Consider the following 7359-nt stretch of genomic DNA (forward strand, 5'->3'; position numbering starts at 1 on the left):
ATTCTATATAGAACTTAATTTATTATTTTTTATGTATGAATGTGTGATTGTATTGTGTAATCACACACATGTGTGTTTCCTTCCATTGTTGCAGTTTCTGTATCATTGACCACAAAAGCACTTATAAATCCACCTTATACACATTTTTCAGATCATCCCACAACACTTCATGTTGTTAACATCAGGCTACATCAGCTCACTTATATTTACATAAAATAGCTTTGATTTAATCTCTTTGTATAAAGCTATCAGAATAGAACAGAATCACCACTTTATTGTCATTCAGAACAGTTAGTGCACATCAGAATGAAATTGTGGTGCATTTACTCGTCATCAGAATGTAGAATATCAATAAATCAATAAAAAATAAGTCTAAAGGTTTCAAGTATAAAAAAGAGTATTGGATAAACGTGTAACAATATAGGTAAAGAAATTATTAGGATTATGAAATATTTTTATTGGCAAAGAAAAGCTGTGCAGGACCTTTAATATACTGAACAGCAGTAACAGCAGCAGAAAAGTGCACAATCATCATTTCAGCCATGAAATGACACAGCTGTAAATATACAGTCATGGGGGACAGAGGGGAGGGGGGAGGCAGTCAGGGTGGGTGGTTGGTGTGCTGATGGTTGGAGAATGAAACTATTGTAACATCTGGCTGTCCTGGTCCTGATGCTGCTAAACCTCTTTCCAGAGGGCAGCAGGTAGCACAGTGCATGGTGGGGGTGGGCGGAGTCTCTGATGATGTTATGGACTCTGCTGAGACAGCATCTGTGCTCGACTTCCTGGATGGATGGAAGAGAAGTCCTGGAAGGAAGCAGGAAGCTCAGACACTACTGAGACTATTTAACCAGTGCTGATGTGTTTGGTGACCAGTCTAACTTCTTAGTTATCTGTACCCCCAGAAAGTTGACACTGCTGACTACCTCCACAGCTCTGTTGTCAGTGATTAGTGGTGAATGACTGGACTGTTTTGTCCTGAAGTTGATGATCAACTTCTTGGTCTTCTTGACATTCAGGATTGTTGACACTGCACCGGTCCTCTATAGGACAGATCTATGTTGTCCATAATGAGACCCTCCACTGTTGTGTCATTTGCGTTCCTAATCATGCGATTAGAGGAAGTTGCAGCGCTGCAGTCATGTGTCAGCAGCGTGAACAGCAGTGGGCTCAGTAAACAGCCCTGATGGGAGCCAATGGAGAGACAGGTGGAGCTGAAGATGCTGTTTCCCACTCTCACAGAGTGATTTCTGTTATTGAGGAAGTCCAGCAGCCAGATACACATGGGGGTGTTGATACCTGTGGGAGGGGTCAGTTTTTTCACCACCTCCTGGGGGATGATCAACCAACAAACAGCATTCATACGTGACTGTTCTCGTAAAGCTCAGGTAACGAGCAGACGACATCGCTCTGTGGAGCGGTTTGGCCAGTACAAAGACTGATGTGGAAGGGACTCTACAAGGACTTCATTATTAAGGGAGTTAATGCAAAGGGCAAAACGCATGATGGTGGATGTTTTGGGCACTGGAATTATGGTGACAGATTTGAAACATTTTGGAACAACATTCTGCTCCAGCGAGGTGTTAAAGATGTCTGTAAGGACGTGTGCTAGCTGCTCAGCACACTCTCTGAGTACTCGTCCTTGAATGTTGTCCTGCTGCCTTTCATACACTCACTCTCCTCAGAGTTTTACAGACATCAGTCACTCTGAGATTCAGTGTTTTCTCATCAGGGTGAAGACTGTCTTTTATTGCAGGGTGTTGTTGTTGGTTGAAAATGTACAGAGAAATTTGTTGAGTTCATTGAGACGGTGTGTGTTGTTGTCACACATACTTGCTTCTTATATGAAAACTCTTAATTTAAGACAAAGCTTAATTAATTTACTTATAATGAAATTCAAACAAAGTTGTTTCTTTAGGTTCTCCATTCCTCAAGTTATATCATATCAAACTTGTGATTCCATATAGTAATTAATTTGTTGACTCTGTGTAATCACCCACATGTTATAACAAAAAACATAAAAACGTACTTTTGTCTTCTCTGTCTTTGTTTCTTTTTAATTGCAGCTTTCTGGAAACATCAGTCAAGCCCAGGAAGAGAAACAGAACATGAAGAGAGAAATGGAGGGACTGAACAATGAGCTCGATTCCACAAAACAACAGGTTCATTTTTTATACATTAACTTCCTGCATTTACATGACTGCCATGTTTAATCAGATCTCTTTCTCTGCTGATCGAAACACTCTGAAGAAAAATTCAGAAATTCTGATTTTATATAATTCATTGAAAATAAGCAGAGCTGTACTGATTATAATATTTTAGGCTGATTTATCTGCTGTTTGCAGTGATGCTGTGATTAACTGTCATTTATTGACAACAATCTTTATTCTGTTGTATTCTCCGTGCTTGAAGGTGTTTATTTTTATTTATTTTACAGGCGGTGCCTCATAGATTTGAAACATAAATTTAGGAACTTGTCTACAAATGTTGTCGTAGTTGCTGTAGGACATAACTGAACAGCAAAATGACCGAAGAACGTGGCAACCTCGTTCTTTATTTTTTATTTAGGAATATGTTGATCTCCAACTATTTGTCACTGAGCAGACGTGTTCCTTAAACATGATGATGTTGATCAAGGATCTGACCTGACAACCCATTGTTCCTTCAGTGGTGCTCGTATTAGTCATTATGCAAATGTACTGTTTATAAGATTGGAAACCTGCAGTCAGCTGAGACTGAAGAAGTCACTTGGATGAGTGACGAAAGGTTTCTCCCACTGAAAACTTACCTGGATGATTGAGCATGCGTAGGGACGATGAAAACAAAGGCAAAAGACAAAAAATGCTTTTATGTTTTTACATTTAATTCTGACACTGATGCTTTATTTACCAACACAAAACACCACAAACCCTTTAGTGACACTGAAATCCAGCTGCACTCAAGTAAAAGCTAAAAAAAACTCATTATTTTAATCTTTTCTTTATTTTATAAATCAGACTTGATAAATGTTATATTTTGTGCATTTATTTATTTAACCAAAAATGACTTTTATTTTGGGAGACAACACATTCAAACTCAAATATTTCCTTAGGGTCTTAATTTATTTACTTTTTTTTTTTTTTATCAGCCAACTTATATTTACATGATACAGCTATAATTCAGAGCTTTAATGTGACTCTGGTTGTGTTTCATTATTGTGTCTTAAACATGAACATTTCTTCCTTCTTCTCTTTCTTTATGTAACATTTCACATGAATACTGAAATCATCAATCAGCTCCAGCAGGAGAAAAAAGCAGCAGAGAACCTGAAGAAGCAGCTGGAGGACAAAATTCGTGAGGTTTGTGTTTCCATTATAAACATTCAGAATTTAATTACTCAACTCTCTTTATCTCTGTATTGTAAATATTTATGAAGCAAACTTTAGATATTAGTTTGTTTATTTGACACCAAAAGTCTATAAAAGTAACAGTTTCTATATATTGAACAAGATTATAATTCATGTTTACATCCAAAGAAAGTGCTGACATGCAGAAACTCATCATCTGCCTTTTTTCATTTATATCAACACTGTTAATTTAAAATACTCAATTAATTATGAACTAATAATGAAATGCAAATGAATGTGTTTCTTTGGGATCGAAGTTTTGTAATTTATATCATAGCAGGCTCTTAATTCTATATAGAACTTAATTTATTATTTTTTATGTATGAATGTGTGATTGTATTGTGTAATCACACACATGTGTGTTTCCTTCCATTGTTGCAGTTTCTGTATCATTGACCACAAAAGCACTTATAAATCCACCTTATACACATTTTTCAGATCATCTCACAACACTTCATGTTGTTAACATCAGGCTACATCAGCTCACTTATATTTACATAAAATAGCTTTGATTTAATCTCTCTGTATAAAGCTATCAGAATAGAACAGAATCACCACTTTATTGTCATTCAGAACAGTTAGTGCACATCAGAATGAAGTTGTGGTGCATTTACTCGTCATCAGACTGTAGAATATAAATAAATCAATAAAAATAAGTCTAAAGGTTTCAAATATAAATAAGAGTCTTGGATAAACGTGTAACAATATAGGAAAAGAAATGTTATTAGGATTATGAAATATTTTTATTGGCAAAGAAAAGCTGTGCAGGACCTTTAATATACTGAACAGGAGTAACAGCAGCAGAAAAGTGTACAATCATCATTTCAGCCATGAAATGACACAGCTGTAAATATACAGTCATGGGGGACAGAGGGGAGGGGGGAGGCAGTCAGGGTGGGTGGTTGGTGTGCTGATGGTTGGAGAATGAAACTATTGTAACATCTGGCTGTCCTGGTCCTGATGCTGCTAAACCTCTTTCCACAGGGCAGCAGGTAGCACAGTGCATGGTGGGGGTGGGCGGAGTCTCTGATGATGTTATGGACTCTGCTGAGACAGCATCTGTGCTCGACATCCTGGATGGATGGAAGAGAAGTCCTGGAAGGAAGCAGGAAGCTCAGACACTGCTGAGACTGTTTAACCAGTGCTCATGTGTTTGGTGACGAGTCTAACTTCTTAGGTATCTGTATCCCCAGAAAGTTGACACTGCTGACTACCTCCACAGCTCTGTTGTCAGTGATTAGTGGTGAAGGACTGGACTGTTTTGTCCTGAAGTTGATGATCAACTTCTTGGTCTTCTTGACATTCAGGATTGTTGACACTGCACCGGTCCTCTATAGGAAAGATCTGTGTTGTCCATAATGAGACCCTCCACTGTTGTGTCATTTGCGTTACTAATCATGCGATTAGAGGAAGTTGCAGCGCTGCAGTCATGTGTCAGCAGCGTGAAAAGCAGCGGGCTCAGTAAACAGTCCTGATGGGAGCCAATGGAGAGACAGGTGGAGTTGAAGATGCTGTTTCCCACACCCACAGAGTGAGTTCTGTCATTGAGGAAGACCAGCAGCCAGATACACATGGGGGTGCTGATACCTGTGGGAGGAGTCGGTTTTTTCACCACCTCCTGGGGGATGATCAACCAACAAACAGCATTCATACATGACTGTTCTCGTAAAGCTCAGGTGAAGAGCAGAGGACGTCGCTCTGTGGAGCAGTTTGGCCAGTACGAAGACTGATGTGAAAGGGACTCTACAAGGACTTCATTATTAAGGGAGTTAATGCAAAGGGCAAAACGCATGATGGTGGATTTTCTGGGCACTGGAGTTATGGTGACAGATTCGAAACATGATGGTTTCTGCTCCAGCGAGGTGTTAAAGATGTCTGTAAGGACGTGTGCTAGCTGCTCAGCACTCTCTGAGTACTCGTCCTTGAATGTTGTCCTGCTGCCTTTCATACACTCACTCTCCCAGAGTTTTACAGACATCAGTCACTCTGAGATTCAGTGTTTTCTCATCAGGGTGAAGACTGTCTTTTATTGCAGGGTGTTGTTGTTGGTTGAAAATGTACAGAGAAATTTATTGACCTCACCGAGACGGTGTGTGTTGTTGTCACACATACTTGCTTCATTTATTTATTTATTTAACTTAAAAACTTAAGTTGCGTGCTATCAGGTCAGTAGAAGTAAATTTGCGGTCCTCTTACATAATGATGTGGTTTCCTCATCCTCACACTCTCTCCTGTGAGATGGCTTCCATACTTGACGCTTTTGTAATTAATAATTGCCTCTTCAGCTGATATTTCTTACAGCAGAAGGCAAAGGTAGTATGTGCAGTTCAGGCCGCATCTTTCTGCCATACAGGAGTTTGTAGGGAGAGATGGAAGTGGTCTCATGCAGTGTTGTACAGTAAACTTGAAGCCAATCCAACACAGTCTGCTTCCATGGCTGTGACGGCTGGATTGCTGTCTGGATGCAGGTGCAGAGGTCACGATGAAATCGTTCATTTGCTCTATTTGGAGCTGGGTAGTAGACAAATGTTCTGCTGTGAGATGCCTCTATTTTGGAGGAAAGAGCTGAACAATTCAGAGGTAAACTGTGTACCGTTGTCTCTTACTATTTTCTCTGGGTTGCTGTGAGGACTAAAGACAGATGAGATAAACTGAATAACATCAGTAGTATTAGCAGAACATGAAAAGGCAAGCTCTGGCCATTTGGAGTAGGAGTCAGTCAATGCCACCAGTAGAAGTGTCTTAATCTTTGCTTTGTCACAATCCTTTGGTGACTTTAATGTGTTTAGGTTCAGTTTAGGTCTCACTGAACATGGTGCAACGAGTCTTGAGCCTCTGAGAACATAATTACTTAGAGTTGAGAGTTCATTATGGATGTTGTAATAAGGTGCAAGTGATTTGATGTAGGCAGACAAAACACTTTGTATTTGTGAGTGCAAAGCAAACAGTTCAGGTCAAGTCGAACAGGCAGAGTGAAAATCAGCAACTGGAAGTGACGACATGGCAGCAGAAATTTCAGCTACCATTTCAAGATCTGCATCCGAAGTGAGATGAGAAGAAACAGGCAGAAACAGACGAGATAGACAGTCAGCTGTATGACTCAGAGAATCTGGGCGGTAAATAACAGCAGACCAGCGGGTGATACTCATTCTCGCCCTATGAATCCCTTTGTTGCTCAGCAGCGTTGTCAGAGCTTGGTGGTCTGTCTGCAGAGTGAAACGTCGGCCTCACAAATATGTTCTCCTTTTCTCTGCAGCACACACACCAGCAAGAGCTTCTTTTTCAACAGTAAAAAACATTTGTTCTGTTGCTGACAGTTTGGGGGAAGCAAACACAGGTTTCTCTGTGCCATGTGATGGAAATTTCTTTATTCTATGTATTGATCACATATTTTAACCATATCACTTTAGTAATAGTAATATCACTTTGTCACTTAGGTCAGCTGCACAAACATGTCTTATGCTCTATCACGTGTTCTACACAGACACAAACAGTGGCCATTGCAGTAAGTCAGAGACATTCAGGCGTATGTGTGTGTGTGTGTGTGTGGGGGGGGGGGGGGGGGGGGGGGGTAGATAGATAGAGTGGGGCCCTCCTGCTTGTCTGTGGAAGAAGGGAGGCAACAGCTCAGTGAAAAGAGTGTAAATCTCTCTCCTTAAAGGGAAGGTATAGGCCTGTGAGATGGGGCAACATGTAAGACTTGTCTGTGTGTGTGTATAGGATGAGGACCCTGGTGTTTGTCTACAGCAGTGGTTCCCAAATGTTTTTTGCCAGGCCCGCCTTTGTTTTACAAGAAAATCTTGCCTCATTCGGAGGCATGAGAGTTGTTTTTCAGAGTTGTTTCACTTTATGCACACAGACAATATCCGGGGCAGCAGGGATACAAGAAGCAGGTGATGTGTTTGTAGACATCACAGAAGCAGTAAGAGCAGCACATGGGGGTAGAACAGTGTTGCCTAAAAGGGTGATGTTC

This window comes from Neolamprologus brichardi, chromosome 3 (genome assembly GCF_056152115.1).
Source record: "Neolamprologus brichardi isolate AB-2024 chromosome 3, ASM5615211v1, whole genome shotgun sequence".
In the NCBI taxonomy this organism is placed as follows: domain Eukaryota; kingdom Metazoa; phylum Chordata; class Actinopteri; order Cichliformes; family Cichlidae; genus Neolamprologus; species Neolamprologus brichardi.